General features: G+C 40.1%; 1 long non-coding RNA gene across 3 annotated transcripts in view; it reads right to left on the bottom strand.

Moving 5' to 3' along the window:
- LOC110479692 (uncharacterized) overlaps nucleotides 1-24,316 on the bottom strand; it is a 181,410-nt gene that overhangs the window by 39,730 nt on the left and 117,364 nt on the right. For all 3 annotated transcript variants that reach the window (XR_014953743.1, XR_014953744.1, XR_014953745.1), the window contains exon 3: nucleotides 3,132-3,221. This is a non-coding gene — a long non-coding RNA (uncharacterized LOC110479692). The remainder of the gene's footprint in view (nucleotides 1-3,131; nucleotides 3,222-24,316) is intronic.

Genomic DNA, 24,316 nt, shown 5'->3' with positions numbered 1-24,316 from the left:
CAGGAGGGTTGCAGAGAATCCAGATCTATTTCACTGGGCTCAACAGAAAGCAGAACATTTCCCTGGAGCTTAGAAAAGGACTATATATACTGTGCTATTGTGTGTCAAAAAAGAATGTCTGTGTTGCAAACTGATTCAGGTTACTCAGCTATTTCTCTAACCAGACATTTGTAGCTCCCTATCTTTTATTTCTCTGATCTAAAGCAGCCATAACTTGCAAGCATGGATTTATCACAGGGGTGAGAGGAGACAGTTTTAGTTCTCTGAGCCATCAATCTGGGCAATATGTGCCCCTGTATTACATCAAGCAGCTGTGGCCACACAGTTGTGCAGCCTCTCCTTTCAGATCAGAGCTTCAGCTACCTCTGTCTTAAAACATTTCCCCCCAGGATCCCACCCCAGCTGCCTCTGTGGGTAAGATTTGAACAATAAAATGAAGACAACTTCCAAGTAATTTCTATATTCTCTTGTCCCTCCTTGCAGAAGGGATTTGGGCAATTTGGGCAAAAGTGCCATAAAAAGAAAGTAATAGTAAACATTTTTATTTTCTTCCTAAATGGGTGTAAAGGGAAGCAAAAATGGGCAGCTCAGGGATTGATACATGCTGTGTCTAATGAGTTTTACATCCTCAAGAATCTTGGAATATTTATGACTGTGCATACTGGCCTGAACATCAAGGTAACTGTTAGTGTGATGTGAATTGGTTGAATTTTCAATATTGAAAATTTTGCCTCAAAAATGTGGGCGTCAGTTGCAGTAGAGAAATTCACCTCTTCCAAGGCAAGCATTGTCCCTATTCTTACATTATGGATCAGCACAGGCAGGCATCATCATGTCTGTGCTTAATGTGTTCTAGAAGGGAGAATGACAAAATTCCTACTCATGCCTGAAAAACCAAGGATATGGGCAGAACTACTTTTATTCAACTATCTAGAATATTTATCAGTTCACTGCCCTGTCAGTTTGCTAAAACAAACCCACTAGAGCTTATTGCCACATCCCTCACTGGAACAACATGAGTATTAAACAGAAATACAGTTCAGCATATATTTTGAAAGCAGACTTTGAAATGCCTGGTATAAATTTATCCTCTGGTGTTCTTTTTTACTTCATTAACTTCACCATATTCATGGCAAACTAGGTAAGGCAACAGAACAGTGGCAAAATAAATGGGGCCTTTACAATAAAAGATGCTGCCTTGTACCTCGATGTGAATAGAACTGGCCCACCATGCTTTGGGTTATTCCAAAATGTCTAGACTTTCTTATTAAAGATATCCCATTTTCTGGCTTTTGCCAAGATGAACAAAAACATCAAAACTTGCATAAAATGGCAAATGGATGCAGTAGAGGGGGGAAACTAAAAACAAACTCCTTAACCAAACCCCAACAATTTACATCAGTGCTGAGCAAAAGAATTGAAATTCTTAAGAACAGATGTTACTTGAAATTCACAGGGACAGATCAAATGTTTCAAAGAGTAAAGAAGTTTATCATTTAAAGATTGTATTGAAATTCAGGAGCTGAGCAACTACAAGCAGAAGAGATGTTATGTTAGGATTTGGTGAGGCTATGTGCCTGGATACATAGATGGCAACTCCTATGTACCCATTCAATGTTCTTTAAAAAGTTACAGGCTGTATAGGACATTCAGAGTAATGTTTGGTGGTCATAGGTGAATGGCACAACTAGTTTGCTGGCATTTCAGATTTTCTGCATCTTGTTTTAAATTCTTTAGATTCACTGCACTATATAAAAATGTGATAGTTTGCATATAGGGAATTGTGGTTTTGTTCAGATCTGTGGTTTTTGCATCCTGTAAGTCTTGTTTTGAGACCAAATCTGGTCATTCCAAATTGATTACACAAAAGCTATAGAGTAGGTTATAATTTCCATGGTGTGTGTAATATGTGGTGTAGCTGATTGGGCACTCAGAAATTGTGGTAGACCCTCCAGCTTGCTAACTTCCTAACTCAGCAGATCACAAGCTTTTATATACATATATGTCCCGTAACAGGGATGGTGATGTTATTACTGTAGGTCTAATTAGATATTCTTTAATGTTGTTTTCACTCAAAAATCTTGGAGACGCATTTCATCTGGATTTGGTTCCATTCCAGATTTGTTAAAAAGGAAATAATTATTCTGTATTTCCACCACAATTTAAAAAATAACACTAAATACTTGCAGGACATTGCAGACAGAAGGGAATTAAAATAAAACCTCATCAGGAAAAGGAAACTTACACCAAGTTACAAAAAACAAGACCAAAACCCTGCATGAGTAATTGGATCCCAAAATGCAATGAAGTGTTGGCTGAACGTTGTGCTACATACCAAATACTCCCTTTAACAAGATGAAATCTGAAAACAGTGGAAACATAGATCAGAGTTGCAGCTCAGAAATGATAGTATAAGAACAAGGAGCTGTGTTTGAACTACGATTCCCATTTGTATATATTTTTAAGTTAAACATATTTTTAAAGAGACCTATTTTTTGTGAGCAACTAGAATCCAAATGGAATAAAAGCCTCAAATAAAATCTACCAAGGGCTTAAGGGAACTGGAACATCACATTAGTAGGACAACATTTTTTCTCCTAAGACAATATTGGCACTAGGTAGAAATTAAGAGGAGAAGGAGGAAATAGAAAATTTTATTTATACTCTGGTAATAAATTTGAGTTTGACAATTTTTGATTGAAATATAGTGACTCACAAAAATAAAATAAAAATTAGATGAGTTTGTTTGTAGTCACTGGATCTGTTGATAATGGATACTCAGTTTTGGAAAAAGTCAAAGATGGGATGCTGCATGAATACACTTGAAAGAGATTTTCCTCTGCTTTACCTCTCTCCAGCTCTGAAGTTTCCCATGCTGTGTAGGACAAGAATGGATTAAGCAGAAAGGGAAGATGGACAAAATTGCTGCAGCCCAGGCCTCCCAAGGTGTCAGCAGAAAGGCCACCAAGAGCTTAACACAGCACAAATGTTACTTGACTAGCCCTGACACAAGTAGGATGCTGAAAGAAAAGCAAGGTTTTAAGTCTCAGCTCTGTAAGGGAGGAGCAGTTACAGGAGTGAAGGAGAAGAAGGTCTGGCCTGTGCATTCTGCTCAGAAATCACTTCCACACCTCTATTCCAGCGCACAAATTAGCACATCAGTACCATGGGCCTCCACTGTCCTCTCTGCCAACAGGAACTTCAGTATGTTATGCCAGTGTCTGGAAATAGAAGCAGACACAAACTTAGGGAGAAATACCTGCTTTAGGTCCAGGTTTACGTTACAAGGACCTAAAATTCACTGGGGTCTGAAGCTTCACTGTATTAACAGGCTGATATTTAAAACTTGAACTGCATTTTTCAAAATAAAGACAAAACACCAAGTCAGAAGAATTTGAATTTCTCCTTATTGTCTATTCTCATCACAAGTTAGTTGTATTCGATTCTTTGATTCTGCGTAGTTGCAATCATCCCAGGAAGAGGAATTTTGCCATGCCCTTTTCTTAAGTGTGACACATTAAAATATTCCTACTGAAGTGAATAGATATCTTCTGAATTTCACTGCCTGGCTATTTGGCAACAGTGCTTCTTTTCAACAAAGAACAAAAGCAAGTTAAATTCTTCCTGCACACTGCAGGCCTTATTTTGTTATCAGAATTTGCCCTTGGTTTGATAATTTTGAATTTAAAGGGAGGTCAGTGGTATAGGCATTGTCAGACACCCAAGGCTCAATCCCCCTAAACATATGGGAGCATCCCCCTCATTCCTCTGTCCTTATCATAAAGGTATTCATGCTATGGCCCAGAAATGTCTGATTCTCTCTCCTATTCTTATCTGCCAGTCCTCTGTAGCAGATATCTTCTCTCACACACAGTCAGGTCTCTGGAGTGACACTTAAGAATCTGTGTATGAGTAACTGAATCAAACACATTAAGACATTTATCACAGGATCTTCAAAAGTGTTTTGTCACTCATCTCCTACTGAAAAGCACTGGAGATTGATTCGGATCATTATCATCATTAACAACCTAAATAACTGGTCTTAATACTCTCACTTGTCGCCATAAAGCAATTGAATATCTTGCATAATGGCTGGCACACATCCACTAGATAGTTTGCCAGACACCAGAAAAGGTGTAGAAGAGTATCTATGGACAGGATAACCCACAGGACCTGAAAATCAGCACACAGCTGACTATGTTTAGAAGACAGTTTTATTGCCATATAAAAGCGTTATAAATATCAATTAGAAATATCAGCCTGTTATCACAGAAATAAAGAATTATGTATAAACTTGACTGCATTTCAATTAACAAACTTGAAAGTTTTAAACATGTTTTTAATATGTTCTCACTGGCTGCCAAGGCTGCACCTCTGCAGAGTTTCTTCCTCACCATTTCTCACTGATGCAAGTTTCCCTTGTGTAGGATGGGGTGATGCCTTGAAGGTATAGCTATCTTTTGAAGAGGCTGAATGAAGAAACTGTTCCTGAGTACTGACCCTGATTTCTGCCACTCTGACCTGCCTGCCTTGGCCCCAGGGATGTCAAAAAATCTGGGATCACAAGCCAGGCTTCAATCCCCTTAGAAATGTGTAAGAACAGTTGTAGAAAGGAGGGAACAAATAATAATCCACAAAACCACAGTAGAATCCCTTCTCTTTTGTTCTTGCAAGACATTTTTATACTTAAAAAACGGAGCCATTTACACTATAGGAGTAAAATAGAGCAAGCAAATCCACCACTTGAACAGATAGATCCTTGCATGAGTGAGAGACATGCCTTATTTCTTCACCTTGTCCCTTTAAGTCAGATTTTACGCCATATTGTGGCTGAGTTGTGCAGTGCATTGCAAAGCAAGGGCCAGCCTGTGTAGCAATATTTCCTGCCATCACTGCTGCTAAATCAGTTTCTCTCAGACAAGGATGTGTGGACAGAAGAAGGAAGCTCTGTGAGTTTTGTCTCTTTAATAGGCAGTGCACTTTCCCTCTCCAATGAGACCATTTTCCCAGCTGGCATAAAGTCACCGACTTCGCTGGAGCTCACCCAATGTAACACAGATGAAGAGCTGGGCCAAAATAGAGTCACAAACATTCAGATGAATAAATACTTTTAAATGTTTATACCTAAGGGAGAGAAACTGAGGAGAGAGAGGATTAGCTGTGCTAGAGGCGTTGAATATGTGGATAAGCGAGAGTCACTCTTAGGCATCCATCCATACCTTTCAGACTGAATAGGGTGTCCCTCCCCTCTGGGTTTTCTTCTCTCTTTTCTCCTCCCCCCACCACAACATGTTTGGCATTTGCAAGTTTTGAAGTAATTTCTTCCTTTGGCCTCACCTGGGGTCTCTGCTGTCCCAGAACCTCCTCCTGACCTCAGTGTTGTGTTTTCATTTAAAGTCAGGGATGTCTATAAATGTCAGCAGTACAGGGCAATTAGAACTTTGAAAAGGGCTGTAACATAAACCAGCATTATAGTGAAATGGATACTGCCTTAAGCTGCCTGAAATTCACTTGCTGTTGGAAAGACAATATCCTGCCATTCTCCCATGGTGGCCTTCAATTGAACACATTTGGCTGAGGGTTGACCCATTATTAGGATAAGTCTCTGCATGGCTTGAAACAATGAAGAAACACAGGGGGAGACAAGACAGCAAATTGGGCTGGTAGTTAGCCAGCACTAAGCAGAAATGTGACACTGGATTAGGCCTTTATAGATGTCTGTGGTGCTATCTGTGAAATCCAATGCTCTCCTTGTTTCCATGCATTGCAGGCAAAAGCATGTGGCTAGATGTTGAACGAAATCCCCCCTTCCTTTTTTTTTTTTTTTAACTAATAGCCTCTAAAACATACCTTTTGTAACTCCAAAAATAAACATTCATCGCAATAGCAATTTCGCTCCGTAGTACGGAGCTTTTTTCTCATATGTCATTGCATTATGTTAATTTATGATGTTTCTGGGTATCTCTGTCCTTGTCTCTCCAGTGAACATGTGCTGCTTTCCCTAGCTGGTCCCAGTTGCTATATCAACTCTAATTCTGCCTTAACATCAGCTCCATTAAAGCTGTTCAAACACCCTCAAAACTCAACAACAGTCTCTCACTGTGAAGGAGAAAGAGAAAAAAATTCTTCACAAAATATGCTCTGAATTAATCAAAATTAGGTTTCCTCTTATGATGCAGACCAATGTAAAAGCAATATGGTAACACTCCCTGAGCAACTGGGAGTACGTGTTCAAGTCAAGCAGGACAAAAAGAAAAAGACAAAAGCTCCAAAGAAACCTATTCAATGGATTTCTATGCAAATACATATATTTCTGCAGAGAAATTTTATGGAAACTGTCTCTCTGCTCCTAAGGCAACATTTCATGTTATTACACTTTGTTATATACAAAAGGTCCATACAAGCAGAATCTTGCCAATTTTCTGACAGGGAATTTTGAAAAGAGATTTCTCTGAATTATAAATGTTTGGATTCATACACTGCATTTTTTCCTCCTTAAACCTAGTATGGAATCACAGAGCCATGAAACACGCCTGTGAATATAATCATGCTTTCCTGCAACTCCTTGGAATTCAGTCAGTTCACTGATCCTGCCTACTACCAAATAGATAGGAATGTTCTTTTATGGTACCTTGACTTTCCTCAGAGGTCCCACACTGCACATTCACCTATACACATTTAATCACAATCAGATTGAGGGGTTCTGATGCAAAACCTTGAAGAGATTCCCAGCAGACTTTGGGTCAGGTTTAGAAGGTTTTTGAAAGGATAATTTAGCAAAATGGTAGGATTTCAGCAGAGCCACCACACCCAACAGGGAATCCCTGGCTTCATGTTGCGAGGATGTGCACACTAAAAAAAGCAGGTACGTAGATAAGTTGTAAAGGTTGATTTCAGAGCACATGTCTAAGCTTCCTAGTCAGTATGATGCCATTTTAACATCTGTAATAAAACTCGTCCTCTCCATGAGATACACAAACAGGTCATGGCCTGTGAAATTGTCAGAGGTGTCAAGGGAAAACCAAAGTATGAGGCTGATGCTGGAAAGAATGTGTAATTTACTACACAATGGTCAGTGCAAGCTCTTTTTCCAAGCAGAGCTAACTCCCTAGAAGCAAATCTTTGTGGCTCCATAGGGCATAATATGGCTGTTCCAGCACATTTCTAGTCACTCTGAGATGTTTTGCAAACAGCATGATGTGCAAGTTTTATCTCTGACCTTAGCAGTCCTGTGATGAAGTTTAAAGAATGCATGGTCTCAAGTAAATATGTTGCTTACAGAGGAAGCATGCCTGCACAGCAAGCAGTATAGTGCTGTGTACCTCATCTCCACAAGGGTCAAGTCCACCTTTGGGAAACAGGCAGGAATGCAAAACGACTATTAAATTTGTCTAAAAATATGTGTTGTCTGCTGAAGAGAGAAAGGTATATGACATCTGGAACAGGAAGAGCTTAAAACAGGGGAATGGATGCCTTTTATATATATAATATTTTTCCTGATATAAAGTGTAAGTAAGCTTTTAGACATTTTTTATGTACTCTTGAAAGTTGTATAACCTACCTACTCCAATCTCTAGCCTGCACAATACCTGAGTTATAGTTTACTATGGAAGCTATAACTCCTGTGTTACATCTCCCACTAATGATTTTTAATGATGAGGGAACATGCTATTATTGACTGCAAACTCTTTTTCAGCTGCTAATGCACAGCCATCCAAAAGTCCAATCCAGGACTCTGTAAAGACCTCCATCTCCCAAACTATACAGACATTTATGATTCACAGGTCTTTGTCAATGAGAGGCTGGACACTGAAAGCTAAATGATCCTCAGGCTGTGAGTCATACTCTGCAGGAAACTTTTGTTGCTCTGTGAAACAAAATAAAAGCATAGAAGAATAACTGTTTTTTATTTGGGCTTGGGAGAACGTGATCCCAGCTGTGCATCAAAACATGGGCCCAAGGAGCCTGGATGTCCAGTTTAGCATAGTTTCCTGTTTCTACATGCCAGTGTAAGAGCTGACAAATATCCCATGTGTCATAGGGTTTTCCTTACTCTATGGTCATACTGTCTGACCCAAAACCAAAAGACATTGGTTTCACCACGTTTTTGCAGCAAGCACTTTCTCAGGTGCCCAGAGGATGGGTTCTTGGAAAGAGACTACAGAGTATATACAGACTTTCTAAGGGGGATAGGTAATTCCCGGCTGAACTTACCATGAACGTAATCAAATCACTCCCAGTCCCAGATATGAAGCAGAACTGGTCCATGCCACTGCCCTGCCCACTGCCTCCAGGGTCTTCCTCTGATCCTGCCATGCTTGCAGACCTGGCTGATTCCCACAGGCAGGCAGTCCCTTTGACCCTCAGTGTTCAGTCCAGGTTTCTGTTGCTCTGGAGGTAGTAGCTCCTCAAAAGTCTTCACTATGAGTATTACAATCTCAGGGATACCAGCATGAAAATCAGCATGTTTTACCTGCTTTACTGCCTTAGGCCACTGTAGGCTAAGGACCAAAATTATGACTTAAAATGAAGGACCATTTTAACCAGTATAAATAAGTGCACCTCTGAGGGATAGTCATTTACTGCTTTGCTTTGACTATATTTTGTTTCTTCATTGAGACAAAGACATTCAACCACTGGGGTAAATTCTGCACTCAGTTATCACAGTGTAAAACCTGATTACTCCTTCAGCAAAAAGCAGTCATTTGAGCCTTAAAAGGGCATCGCTGAGAAGTCGACCACAGTTTACAGTATTTCTCACAATACCAGCTGTACATTAGCCACAAAAACATCTCAGAGATACTTGGATTAGTCTCAGTGGTAAATGAAAACAGGTAATCCCTTCTTTAGAGATGATTGTACGGGACAGTTTACTCCCTTTCCATGAGCAACCTTCCATAGGGCTCTTAACCAACTTCTGACTTGAGACTCTAGTTCTAATCTTTCCTACATGACTTTAGACCACAGAGAGTACAAGCCAAGCCCAAATCTGTATATAGCAAGCCACAAGATTGTACAGCAGAACACCACCAGTTTGCAGGCCAAACACAGAACAAAATGTGGGATGCCCATTGACCACCTGATTACCTTCAGAAGTGCCCAACATAACAGGCAACAGAAGGGGCTGCAACTCGAGGGACTGTGTCAAGGAAGATACTGAGACTGCTTCTGCCTTCTCAGGGGAACATTTACAAGCGCTCCTAAGGAAAAGTGGGCTGGATTTCCTGGGAGATCAGCCTGGAGAGGACAAGGTTCCATGGAAACCTTATAGCAGCCTACTTGTTTCAGGGGTGTTGGACTAGATAACCTTTAAAAGCCCTTGCCAATTCAAACTATTCTGTAATCATACCAAGAAATGTATACAGGTCTATTGTTATCTTGTAGTTGAAAATCACACACACATATCAGGAAAATCACATCCATTTAAGTTATGATCTCGTTTCTGTACATGCTGCATGGTCCTTCCCCAAGTACCCTGTTCATAGCAGCTGATTGAATACACATGAAACAGAAGAATTATCACCAAGTTTACCATCGTATTTGACACACAGATAAATTATTTGGTAGGTCTACATGTGTATTACTGACCCAGAGTACAAAACACATGGTTCAATGTGTTTGTGTTTGTGGAAAAGTGCGCAAACAGTGACTGCTACGTTTATTTGAAGAAGCTGAAATGTTATATTTGAACGTGTTATGGAGAAACCAAGCAAATACTTTAAATAAATTCTTCTTGGCTTCTGCATTTTAAATTGAAGAGTTTTGCTCTTCAACCATATCAAATACATTGTCCATTGTACACTTTAAAAAGACAAATAATGAAGAGAGGTAATATATATACTTTAATATTTTCTCTCGTAAATTTGGCTGCTAATGCTTAAGAATGCAAGATAAAATGAATGAAAGTCTATCTTGGGAACCTTGAGTAAATTCCGTGCACACCACACTGGCACTTTATTGCATAATTAAATTTATTGCAAATGTACTTTATCTTCATTACACATGAAAACTTCACCTTTTATTGCCTTGCAATGTTCTATTTAAGCCTTTAAATTCAGATATTCTTGATTCTCCAGACTTACATGCACATGCAGTTTAACAAATTACAGAAATAATTTATCTGGGAAAGAGTCAGAGTATGTTTTTTACTCTACATCTTGTTCGGAGTTGTCAGATAGGCACAGTTAATGCAATGTGTAGCAGTCTGGCTCACAATTACCTGTGTGAATGCTAAACCCACTGTACTCCTTCCCTGTGTGTGGTTACATGACACCACTGACTGCAACACCATGAAACCAAATAGAAGCCATTTGCAATGTACCAAATAGTCACATACCAAGATAGAAAGCACTGAACTGGAGAGCTGAACAGTGATTTCTCTTTGAAATCATCAGTGTAGTAGTCTAGTACTGTTCAAAGGCACTCAAGCTTGTGTTCTGGTTGATAAAGTGCAGCAGAAGTTGTAGGTCAGCTGCTCTTAGTGAGCAAAGAGCTTAAACCAGGGCCAGAGGACTATAGGAAATCACAAAAGGAAATTACTCTAGAATCCTATTTGTGTCTTTAATAGGATGGCTGGAGAGGATGAAAAAGAATTAGAAGCCATAAAGTGGGAGATGCGTGTACCCAGAAGGGCAGGTGGAAGGAAGCTGTGGAGCAGGAGTTATCCAAGGCAGTGCTGCTCAGAGGAAAAAGCACAGGGACATATCCCACACAGGAGAGAACAGCCCACTATGGCTGTCCCAAGGACAGGAGGGGAAAGGGGTATAGATGGGCAGAGAGGGGGATACAGGTATCCAAGGGACATGATCAAGGAAGAGAGCAGCATAAAGTAATGCTTATTCTCTGAAATCTTTTTGTAGAGGACCTAGGAATTACAAACATCAGCTGCAAATCAGAGCAGAGCAGGAGAGGCAAATAAACTGAAGGGTGGGTGTGAGGGGTAGAAAGAACAGAAAAAAAAAGGATCTGGCATCTCTGTTTGGAGGAGATAAGAAAGGAGCCCATGGAACAAGGTCTGTAATTGTGCTGGGGAAAGGGAAGGAGATTTGATGGAGATCAGATTAGTGGCATCATGGTGATGAGCTGTGTGGAATGGTGATGGCAGAACTGGATAAAGGAGTCACAAGTAGTAAATGGGAAGGGTTTATGGAAAAAGCTGAACCTGAAAACTCAATGAGTTTTTGCTTAAAAACCTCATCATGTTATGCCACATGCAAGGAAGGATGCTTATGTCCAACACAGGAAAAATAAGGAAGAACAGTATCTCTCCTCTTTCTTGTAATGGCTGTTCCTGCTAACCCCTCAAAGTTTTCCTATTTCACTGTTTTTCATCAGTAGGATATGTAATATCACACACTAATGGGACTTTCTCTGGCAAAGGTTCAAAATTGGAGCTTCAATAAATAGGTATGGCAGAGCTCGCAACTAATTTTTTTTCCTATGCTTTTTAATAAGTTTGCCTGGGGTCTTATAGTAAAATAAAAGATACCTTATCACCTAGGTGGGATTTAAATGGGAGTTCTGGTTTCAGGACAGTCATTCTTCCAAACTATCACACCACATTTTTCACAGTCCACAGTTCTGGACCAGACTTGAAGTCTGACTCTTAGTGGTGAGTATATCAGTTTGAAGCAGATCTGGGACATTTTTGGATCTGTCTGACAGATTGTTCTGTTCCTCTGTTTTGTGAGAAGCAGCAAAGTGGACCATAGGGATCAAGAGTACAGTTTGCACTGAAACACAGCCCTCTGATGGCATAATTCCAGCTTGCTGAAATACAAAAGGCAGTTGAAGAGATCTCAAGAAGAAAGGGATCCCTCAAACTCGTGTGCCCCATTTGCTGACCAGTCCTTGTATTCTGGGGGGAGAGATGGGTCATATGCTGAAAAAAAAAAACAAACAAAAAAACACAGAGAGCAAAAACTGGATTATTCTGCCCCATTTATGTCCCTTTCTGTTATATGGTGTTCATAGGGATCATGATAACAATGGAGATTGTGGCAGAGAGCAGGATCATCACATTTCTTCTTCCACTGCCTTTAAAATGTGCTAAAATATGTTAATGGTTTACACCATGGTAAGATTAAAAATCATTGTATATTTAGAACTGTTATACCTGAGATGCTAATGGTTTCTATTTCAAAGCACATTAAAACCTACAGTGCTGATGTTCGTGGCAGCCTTGGACCTCGATAAGCTCATATTACGTTTATAACTACAGCCTTTCTTTTGTTTCCTTTTTTGTGTAGCATATGCATGACATTTTATTTTTATGTTACAGTTCAGAAAGTCTTTTAGTGAAGCCTCATTGCTAATTTTGGAGGACTGAAGACATCCAAACATTACGTACCCAACCATGCCGGCCACCTGCTACATCTACATGACAGAAGTAGGGAGCTGGTATCAGCCTGGATTTGATGCTTGCCTTGTGTAACCAGTGTGTGAGAATCTGAAGGAACACCCACATGGCTCACGTGTGCATGACATGTTAGTAGCTTCTCCTGGGCAAAAATGTCAGCTCTGTTTACCATTGTAGGTTCAAATGTTGGTTATAATATCATGGTTGGTATCCTACCTCAGAGGTCAACTCTGATCAAACCTTTTGTGGTTTCCAGTTGCAGCTGGTTTGTGTTTCCCCTCTCTTTCTCAAAGTCTCAGGAGAGGACAGGTGTGGGATTTTCTACAATACTCACCCGTTATAATAACGTTTATACGAGAGGGGAGACATTTGTTAACGTGCCCCACTGGAGCAGCATGTATGTAAACAGAAACCCCAGCATGCTAGGAGCTGTGTGAGTGGGTGTCTGACAGCAGTGCCCATCCCCAGGGAGGTCTCAGCACAGGCATGCAAGAAGAAACTGCAGGAGAGACCTAGGAAAAGTCCCTGTGTAGGACACTGGGAGAGATTGGATCAGGGGAAGGTGAATCCATTTTCTCAGATCTTGAGTCTCAGCACAAGTTTAGTGTTACTGGCCAAAGCCAACCCCTCAATAACTCAAGGAAATTATTCTGTGGGAACACAAAAGAGCCCCCTTCTGCTTTAAAGCAATTAAACTCCTACCTCTTTTAATTAACACTGTAGCTCAGCTTCAAAATTAAATTGGCATCCTGAAACAACAAATTAAATTCACTTCTCTTACAGCTACTGAAACAAAACATTTAGCCTTTAGAAATGCCTACAACCTTCACTTCATCTTTTTGAGTGGAGCAAGTCTATCAGTTCATAGCTGCATTACAAAGCAGATAAACTTTATACTTGTCAAAAATGCATTCACTCAGGTCCACACATAGCCTTTCAGCTTCTGAATCAAAATAAATGAAATGAAACATTATGTTTAACTTTTTAAAATATATGGTATAGAATAATAATCATAAAATGATAGAATGGTTTGAGTAGGCAGGGACCTTAAAGATCCCCTGGTTCCAACACCCCTGCTGTAGGAAAGGACACCTTGCACTAGACCTGGTTTCTCGGACCCCCATCCAACCTGGCCTTGAGCACTTCCAGACACCCCCATAGTGATGAATTTCTTCCTACTATCCAAACTAAACCTACCTTCTTTCAGTTTAAAGCTACTCTCCATTGTCCTATCACTGCATGCCCTCCCTCTCCAGCTCTCTTAAAGGTACTGAGCGCCTGCTACAAGGCTTCTGTCCCCTGGCTTCTCTCCCTTGCTGAAAAACCCCAACTCTCTTAGCCATTCTACACAAGAAAGGCGCTCCAGCCCTCTGATTATCTTCATGGCCCTGTTCTGGACGTGCTCCAACAGGTCCATGTTCTTATGCTTGCATCTCCAGAGCTGGATGCAGCATTCCAGATGGAGTCTCACAAGAGCAGAGTGAGAATAACCTATCTCAAACTGCTGGTCACAAGTCCTTTGATGCAGCCCAGGGTAGCAAGTTTTCAAATGCTGGTATTTTTTCTAGGGCTGAACTAATCCAAATCAAGTTACTGGAAATCAGCAACAATTAGGATATCAAAGCCCAGGAGGACAGGAAACAACTGGGTAAGTCCATTTTGTGAGAATTACCTTTAAGTAATTTAACAGTTTTAGATCTTTAGGAAATTTTATTTGTGTAAGAGCAGAACAATGCAATAAATAACATTTTCCTGGTTTGGGAAGATATAGCACGCAGATTATCAGCCCCAAACACTTCCAGTTGGATATATAGCATCCTGCTGTGTAAATAGGGTCCAACTTATTTCAGGTAAAAAGCAAATAGAAAAGCATATGAAGAATAGGAGCTGCCAGATTTTCAGTAAGTCAGGCATTGGCTGGGCTGTCAGCACACCTGTACATGGGTAAGGCAGGGTCTGAAGAGACACAGGGATTTAGGAGAGGAGAGGCTACACTGTGAGGTGTGACTGGGTGATGGGCAGCTAGAGGGAAATTCTCAAAGGCCAAATGAGATTTTCAGTATCACTATGTTATGCTAAGTCTGCTGGGATTTCTGAATCCTTTATCAAGGGTGAAAAATACCTTGTCACAGGGGTTAAAACTGACATCATTTGGTTTGGGAGCCAGCTCCCCATCTAGCCCTATAGTGAAGCAATGTTATCTCTTCCTGTGTTCATATGCTATGTCTGTGTGCTGTTCTTCAAGCTCTCCCTTCTCACGTATTCCAGAAACAGCTGGTAGTTCTTATATATCTTAGTCAGAGGTAGATTTGGGAATGTAAGTGGTAAGGACCAGTTGTAGAGAGTCCCCTTTGTAATGTGCTCGGGGAAGGCCAATGCACACATGCAGTGCTGCAGCTGTCCCACTCCCATGCCACAGTTAGTAGGGACAAGCAGGCAATAGCTCTGGGGAAAAGCAGGGATGAGCACCGAGGTGCTGCTCCCAGTCTGTGTCACTGAGTGGGCTCCTGTGGGCCGTGGTGCACAGGGAAGGCTCCACAGAGCTCTTGTGGGACCTGACTGTATATGGCAGTGTGGGTTTGGGTGTGAAGCAGAGCACCAGTTTCAAACCCAAGGCTTCTTCTTATTCACTGACTATCATCCTTCTTCATATAACTTCTTCTTGAATGGCAAAAGCAATCCCAAATACCTCTGCCCACCCTCTCCCACCGGATAATGTTGGTAATCCAGCCAGCCTCTCCCAGAATTGAGTCTACCACCAGCCAGATGAAGCGTTCACGCAGGCTGCCAGGCCAGGCAGCAGCCTGCTCTGGGAGCAGTGTGGCTTCTGCAGTGCATGGGCTCGGGGTTTCACTGGGTGAGCTGTTCATCTGGATCCTGTTCATCTTCCCTTCAAAGAAGGGAATCTGAGGAGTTTGTCTCCGATTTCTCCAGTGACACCAAGTTATGTAAACACTCTTGCTGCCGTTAACAGCTCGCCATTTTTGCTGTTTGAAACATAATCAGTTTGTATAACGATATGGACTGATTTGGGTATCCAGTCCAACACGCCCTGATTGCCTTCTGTCTAAACATTTTAGTGCTGTAAATTTATGGGGACTCTGCTGGCCTCTCCAAAAGACCTCTCAGAATCACAGCAGTTTATAATGATACCACAATGCGATTCAGCATTTCCAAGAATTACTTTTGTTTTCTTTAGAACAGAAAGTTTTTTTTTTAAGGGTGGGTTTTTTTCTGTTTCAGACCAAACAGAAATATTTCTCGTTATTGTATTTTAAAATAAGCATTCTCTTTTTTTGTTTTGTTTTGATTTGGTTCCCCTAAGTCTTGGCCTGACCCTCTGACTTCAGCAGGAGCCTGGGAAGGGTGTCTTAGTACCTTGTTGAAAAGCTGCAAACATCCTGCTCAGATCTACATGAGTGCCCAGCCAGGTCCTGCCACTGTGCCTCAAAATCCAGCCTCAGACACTGGGGAATGTATGCCTTGGCAAACCTGAGCACAGAGGAAACTATCAAACATTCAGAGCAATTGTTGACAATTTCCAGTCACCACTAATTGCTTGGGGCTTTCTTGGACCCCTGCCACATCTATACCTTTGTGTCCTTAATCACTATGCACCCTTTGGATATTATGTCACACCTGGGACATAGGATAATTTATCACTTGCAGACGGATTAGCATCACAGCTCGCTTAGATAAATTTTACTTTAGCCTCATTCCCAGAGGCCCTTCTTTTATAGCACAGTTTTATCCATTAAAATTATGACTTCCAAAATTCTGTTGTATTTTATGGCTTCCATGAGATATTTATGACTGTTACTGTTTAAGTGGACATTTCTAGAGATTTACTGCAGAAATAATTCAGGCAAATAGCTCAGAAGAGGTACTGCCAATAGCTTACAGTTTAGGTTTGGTGCTATTTAAAGACATGTTTTCAGTGTGCATGCAAGTATGGAGTCTTAATGCATAATACTGAAACACCACTGAATATGTATTCAAAAAGACCTTTCCATATGGACTACTTCTAGACAAAATCCAAACACTGGGTTTTAATCTTCCAAACTCCCTCCTTCCCCAAAGCTGTTCATATTCTTTGCTTTGCTGCAAAGTGTGAGAGATGAAAGTAGAGGCCAATTAAAAAGAGCTTGTAGAGCCAGGCACTTCCACTGGCTCTGTGAGGGGGGACATACGAGAGGTATTTCTCTTTTCCTACTTGCTTAGTTTGGTCCTAATTGGGGCAATGCTATGGGTGGCCAGGGGCCCAAAGGACAGAGCTCAGGTTGCAGTTTGACAGAGCTGATGAAGGCTTAACTTGCTGCAAGGGGAAAGTTGATCTCTGCCCCTTTGATCCTTTTAGGGCTAGAGCTGGTCCTCTGTTTTATGCTATGGAAAGTTTGAGGATTAGGAAAGCATCCTCCATGGTTTACAGCTCATCTCTGTGAGAAGTGACTGATGCTGTCAAGCAACTCTGCAATACATTTCCCAGCCTTTTCTCCTTGAGGTGGGTGTGAAGGCTTTTACAGCACTGCAGCACAGGAGCAGGAAGTACTCTTGTTATCATGCTGGCTTCCATGCTTCCAGCATGCTCCTATTTTAAAACCTCCAGCATCCTGATGCCTTGGTGAAATTGCTCTGTTGGGCAGCTGAGGGGAACCCCATGGAAGGTCTCCAAGCACCTCACTGTTTATGACACACCAGGTGACAAAAGTACTGGCTCAATGGGGCACAAAGCGGCAGGAGATTTTTCACAAAGTGCCTCACTCCCATGGATTTTAGGTAAAAATAACACTTATCCAACTAGGTCTGCAATGCATACTTTGAATGAGAAATCCCTAAAGATTTCTGAAATTTACTCTTCAAAACTCTTCAAAACAAATTATTCTTCAAAACCTGCATCATCAATAATTTTCATTAATTAAGTTAATGTAATTCAAGACAAAGGACCAAATTCCTCCCTGCAGCATCACAATTATTTCCCCAATGAGTTAACTTGTATGTGTGAAAGGTGTGAATATGGCCCTCACAAATGCTTAAAGTAACTGATTCCAAGAGGATTTATCTGTTTGCAGGAGCAAATCCATAAGAAGTGGCAAGAAGAAGGTAGCCAAGTTAACTGTCAGTTAAAGGTAGCATGTCTTCATCTCTCTGAAAGAGGTGTAAGTGTAGCTGTGGGAAGATATCCTCACTGCACATAGCATCAGCTGCAGTTTACTAATGACTCACATTGGTCCTAGCATCCCTACCACTATCAAGGAACTGCAGAGGTTGCTGCAGAAAGAGAAGGTGTTTAAATTAAAATAATGTAATTTAAGACTGACATGGGTCTTGGACTGACCTTTACATATGGCAAATTTCATCCTTTGAGTTTCTTTCCTCCCCTTTCCTCCCCTCTCTGCCCCCAAATATGCTCTTTTTTCCTTCACTGCTCTCCCCTGCTGAAGTCACTCTATAGAGTTTTGTAACAGTACTGAAAAACAAGAAACAGACACACTATTGTATGCTCAAACTCATGGAGGACTCTAAAACTAATCTTTGTTCTGGCAAATCTCATGCAGCATTGACTGCTTTGCTGGCTACTTCATTCATCATATGGAAAATGCATTTTAGTGACTACCAATTACAAGAGCCAAACAGTGGCTTTGTCAGTATTACATGGTAACCATTACCTTTGTAATTGCATAGTGACTGATGTTCAGTATGATGTAATGACAGGTTAAATAAATGCATACTAATTTGTCCTGCTAAAAGAAAGAAACACCAGCACATTAACGCAATTGCAAGTTATTTTATATGATTATACATGAAGTAAAGGTATGCATTTATCATAAAAGTTGTGTGTAGCTGTTATGTTTCAACTTCTAAAAATTCTTTCTCACCTTTAGAATACTTAGAGATGTATAATCTCTCTTCACCCTCGTTAATAGTGTTTGCAGAAGAAACATTTCAAAATGTGTGAGATTATGTTGATGTTGGAGTTGTTATAAGACCTGAAATAGGTTCTTTCTTTCTTTGGTAAAACATTATGTTAAAAACTTTCCTTTATTTATTGAAAAGTCAGTTATTAAATATAGTTTTATAACTACTTAATACAATGTAGGCCTAAATTTTTGATAGTGTATGTTGCCACGTGTTAAAGAAAAAAATACTAGAATATTAGTGTGAGGTCAGTTATTTACTAAATTATACCTCATATAGTTGAGAAAAAGGTTCCAGAGAGACATCTTGATGTGAAAAATGTTAATTAAACATAACTGAGAGGCTGAGAATTAATCTAAGTGAAGTTTCAAGGGTAGAGAAGTAGAAGTAAAATTAATAGCAAAAAAAGAAAAAAAAATATCACAGTTGGGAGTAAAACTTAGAGACTTTTAGTTCTGTGTGGAGAGCAGTAACTCAGGAAACCAAATGAAGAGCACAGGAGTTATCCTGAGCCAGAAAGACCAAGCAGTCACAAAACAGGTTCCCTCTGTATCCATATCTCAGTTTGGATATTTGGGTTAGTTTTCCTCTTAGGTCGTCAAAACCTCAGATTTCCCAGCTCACAGCCTGTAGATAGGACTGTCTCTGTGGCAGGAAAGGTCAGGGTTACTGCTGTCTTACTTTGGATTTGGCAGGTCCAGAGGACAAGGGAATTAGGGAATTAGAAAACTTTTATGCGAGGAAAATCCATGCCTGAAATCTTTTAGATCGTTCCCCACACACCATTTCTTACCTTTCCCCCACATTTCAAATTCATCTTCCAAATCTTGCTCTTCTCTCTAAAATTGATGTGTCTTTCCTTCTGGTCTCCAGATTATACCTCTCCTAATTGTTTTAACATTTCACGCTCTTTCTATGGGATATCTTCTCTTTCCTTGATATAGCCTGGTCTTGCTTTGCAATTCACAGACCTTTCATGATACCAACAAGTTCCAGGGCAAGAAATAGTTTATAAAAGAAAAGGAATACTTTTCACTTTGTAAAGAAATTCAGAAACATCTAGAATTGTAATTTAGCTTTTAAGTGTGTGAAATTTTCTTCCTGGAAAAGAAAGTGATTTCTGTGACTGTTTCCACTGTTTGTGGTAATAATTCCAAAAGCAGTTTTCTAGTACAGGTGAGGTTTTGACTAAATACAATTCCTACACACACAGACAAAGAATGGCTCAGGCCTTGACAATGGTTGGAAGTCTTTCCTCTCTAGTTGGAAGTCAACAATATTCCCATTTTGGCAGAGAGAGTGCCCAAACTGAGAAGTTGTATTCCTGTTGTAGCCTTATCTTTTTATACCTCACAGAGGTAGGATTTATCATTTCAGGCTGGATATGTTAAAGTGAGGAGACATGATTTGTTTCATGCCAGATTAAGGAACAGAAGTCATAGAAAAAAATACAAAAGCATTCTAGCTGTGTTTTTTGTCTGCATGGCAAACACAATAAAGCTAAATTCTTTGGAAAGTGCCAAAATGCTCCTGTTGCACAGAAAGGCTCGTGGTGTGGGGCATCCAAGTACATCTGCAGGGCAAGCTGTGTGAAAGCAGCATTCATCAGGCTGGTCTGTGGAGGGGTAGCTCCAGTGGGAACAGTTTTCTGGTACCACCTCTGCTGCTACTGTGATCCAGAAAAACTGGCTTCACACACTGATGTAAGACATAGTACTGATTCTGATCAAGATATAGTGATGAGGGGTGAGGGAACAGCCCAGGAGGAAGAGGGCTGAGGAGGAGAAGCTGCTCATGTAAAGACGTGGGTATCATGCCATCATCCTGTGGTTTCTATTCCTTATTTCTTAAACTAATTTCTTAAAATTAGAAAATTACTTTGTCCTACCATACTGGGTAGACAAATATTGTTTTGCATGTGTTTATGAAGACTCATGGATTTTGGGAAAGTTGTGTACATTCTCTGAGCTATCTTTGACTAAAGCACAAAGGAAGCAGCAAAATGTAATAACATCTGGAGGACATAGCCTTTTCCTGATTCATAATGCACAGCAAGATTATGTTCTTATGCAGAAGGAATCAGTTGCTCCTTCTTTCCAAGCATGCAGTAGATGTTAGAAGCTGTGAGAAACTTAGAAAATCTAGGTTTCAGTTAGAGAACAACAGTATTATATGAGCAATATTAAATTGTCTGCTAAGGCTTCAGAACTCATTGCACAGTACCTTCTGTATCTGGATGTGGCAACTATTAAGGTGTCATTACAACATAAATACATGATCAATCTGTCCTCCAAGCTGGGAGTTTAATTTAATGAAATTATACTGTTACCAGGGATGAGCAATTGCTAGATTTACACACCATCTTAACAAATTCTACTAACTCTGTAAGGTTGCATAATTGCATCCAGTCATTCAGCAATACTTCTTTCTCTAACTTCAGCTTACTGTCATGCAATTATGATATAATTACATGGTTATTTCACCATATAAAAGAAAGTAAACCACAAAGATTCTGAGCTTGCTTCACAGGCCCTGTTTAGCTTTAAGCAGAAGTATAACTTCAGACAAAGTCACTGTGGCTTTCCTTGGACTTTATGCTAAACAGGGCTGGGCAAAACAATGTGCAGTGTGCCAAGTTTCTGAACTGTCTTTGAGTCTAAATACAGAAATTCGGCCTCATTTTGGAGTTTTAGCTTACTTGAATGCATTGATCTCCATATACAGATGTGAGCACAATTTGGTCAATTTCCAATTAGAAAAAATAGGGAGATAAGAGATGAGGAAAAAAACAACAGTAGAAAGTCCATAGTTTTGGCTATTTATGTATATGTGCATTTCTAAATTTAACTAGACTTCTATTTAAATTTCTTCATCATTGAAATAAAAAGTGTTTAAATTACAGAGGAGTAGCATCCCCAAATTTGCTACTGGCTCTCTGAGTGCTGCAAGTGCTATTTTCCAGAAAGTGCACCATGCCAGAAGATACTCAGCACCTGGTGCTGCAAGGTGCTTAGGGCTTCAGTAACACATGTGTTGGGCTCCACAATTCTTTTGAACCAGCTTTAATTTGCAAGGAATTTAACCAATATTTTTTTTTTTTGTTATGTTTGGGATGGGGTAGCAGTAGAGTTTTGGGTTCTTTCTCTGTACCTGGAGAAGACACAGGCAGTTGCATGCCAAGCTATATCCTACTCTCTGCCAGTGATGGGAGGGTTCCTCATCCGCAGAACTGGGAGGCAATTCTACCTCCATGCTAGATCAGGCATAGGCAGCACGTTGTGTTAACTTGAAGGGATTTTTGTGATATAGTATGAACAATTGTTTGGGGAGACTGGTGTGAGAGAGCCTGCAGTCTTCACTCTGGCATATTGGGGTGGGTGGGAGCCAGAGATGGTTTTGGCCAAAAGGGCAGAATGTTGTCTCTCAGGTCTCTCTCTTCTTGTCACGCATTCCAAATGCCGCAGTCACAGAAACAGATAACTGGAGGCCCATACTCTCTTCCAACACAATAAAATCTCAACAGGCAACAGTTGCCCTTGCTATATCAACTTCACCCTCTTGTGCTGGAAAGAGTTAGAGCTGTGAAAGGTAATTTTTCAAATGCTGAAATGTCCAGAACATATCCAAACATTTTAGACCTGGCACATGTGTGCTGCAGGACTCCAAACCATCAATTGCTTGTGACCAAAATAAAGATTAATTGGTGAGTAAACAAGTAAGTAACCACTGAATGGGATGCAAAAACTGTACATGGGGTACAACAGCCTGTCCTAGTTGTCTGTGTGAGAAAGTAGCTCAAATACTTGAGAAGTCTGAAATAATAATAGATATTTTTTAACATCGATGTGACAAATGAGTTATGAGATTTTGTCTATATATTAATTCTTACAGTAGCACTTAGTTGCTCTATTTCAAAGAAAGTACAGCCCCTTATTTTTGTTTAAATCATGTATGTGCATATTTTCAATTAATATAATTTGTAAAGCACTGAAAGCTTAAATACCTTTATCAAACATTAAGGCAACTAAGTTGGCCTTTGGATTCTTCGTATTTTCAGGCAGTCACATTTGAAAATGGTGTATATAGTGTATAATACTTTAAAAAAAGAATGTTTTTAAAATAAGCATTTTTAAAAGTATTGCTTTCTCAGTTCATTGTTCTGTCATATTAAAAGTGGTAAACTTACCAGTTGATCCCAATCCCCAGCTCTGCAGCTCTTTTTGGCAACATTTGGCAAATAAATAGAAGGGCTCTTATTTTGTCTTCAGGTATGCCTACCAAATCCCTTTGATTGCAAAAGACTTGTGTATGCATGTTGGTGGTTTTTTCATGTGAATGAAATCTTTTATATGAAATATCTTCCCAAGACAGATTTCCCTCTTTTGCCTTCAGTGTTACAGTTTGGTTTTGGCCTTGAAATATGATAATGGTAGAAAGTATAGAAGCAGAAAGTGCAGTCCCATGTCAAAATAGCCCAACCTGGTAAATTTATAGGTGTAATGCAACTTTGTTATTTGAAATATCTGGTTGAACCAAATTCTCACCAATAAGTTACATCTATGGCAAGTAAAGGTAAGAATTGAGAAGCAGGCAAAGGCCAAGAGTAAGAAGAGCAGAGTAGAATAAGACACTTGAAGAGCAGGCCACATAAGGTATTGTCATGATGTGAACAACAAGATGAACCTTGTCCTTCTTGTCATTGAAGGAAACAAATCCTTTCTTAGCTGCGCATGGTGTCCTCTAATTTTGCCATTTGGCAGTGACCATCAAACTACTTATCACAGAATCAGAGAAACTTTAGGGCTGGAAAAGACCTTTGAGACCAAGTTCAGCAGGCAACCTAACACTGCCAGGTGCACCACTAAGCACCACATCTGCATGTCGCATTCTTTGAGGTGACAATTAACTGCATTTGCTTTCTTGGGCAGCAGATGGGTATAGACACTTCCCTTTTGATCCATGAGTATCAGAGCAAGTGGGAATGTCAAGCTGGATGGAGTGGGAATGTCAAGCTGGCATTTTAATATTTTTTTATCATTAATACCTTATTTAATTGAATTTTGAAATAAGGAGATATGTAAAACATTAATCTATTAATGATTCCCAGCAGAACACTCAGATTTGAGGCTCTTCTTAAAATGGGGCATTTGCCTTTTGCGTTCACATGAGACCATTAAAAATTCTATTATGAACAAGAAACAAGATGGAAGTATTGATGTTTGCTTTTATTTTCTGAGCTCTGTAGATTTGGAAATAAAATGTTATTTATGATAAAACATTATTCTCAAGATAATTGTGGTTCACAGGAGGCATTTAAATTTGCAGTCTGTACACTACTGTCTTGATTCAGTCTCTAGAGGCTGAATGTGTGGGCAGATGCAAGTATAATAAGTGGACTAAGGAAGCAGTCTCCCAGCTGCTCTGGAGAAACAACTTCTAACAGCCAATAACAGTCCATGGCATTTTAAGCCATCACAGGGTAGGGCTTATGCTTCTTGCTCATGACATTTCTGTGCCAATGGTCCCAGCTGGGACATTTTAAACAACCAATAAAGGGGGCTCCTTCCCAGGATACTGGGATGAGCTTTCCTTATTACAGGATATTATGGATGGTAACAGCTTGCCAGTTCAGGGACAAAGCTATGGAAGAGAAATTCTACAGTGACTCAGAGACATGAAAAGCAAGTAGATTATTTCTATCATGTCTCAGGAAATCCCTAAGCCACAAGTTACTGAAAGCCCTGAGAACACCCCAGGGAAATACTTCTGGAGCCTTGTGTCATTACATTCTACCACCATTCTTGGTGACAGGGATGGGTGAACCTTTGACTCAGTATGGCCATTCTTTGGTTCTTATCACCTTGCATTCACCATCAGTACTTCCAGAGAGTTCTTGGTGGGGTTTATTTAAACTATTAACCATTTTGAAAAAAAACCCCAAAAGCCGGTTAATACAAGCCCACCTTGCATTTAGTTGAGACTTTAAAGAACTGTCCCCATTCAGGAAAAAATCTGAAATACCAGTTTGAATGGGATACATAA

The sequence above is a fragment of the Lonchura striata genome, chromosome 3 (genome assembly GCF_050655825.1).
Source record: "Lonchura striata isolate lonStrDom1 chromosome 3, ASM5065582v1, whole genome shotgun sequence".
NCBI classification, from domain to species: domain Eukaryota; kingdom Metazoa; phylum Chordata; class Aves; order Passeriformes; family Estrildidae; genus Lonchura; species Lonchura striata.
The sequence above is the reverse complement of the archived record's forward strand: the minus strand, read 5'-3'. Positions and strand labels throughout refer to the sequence as shown.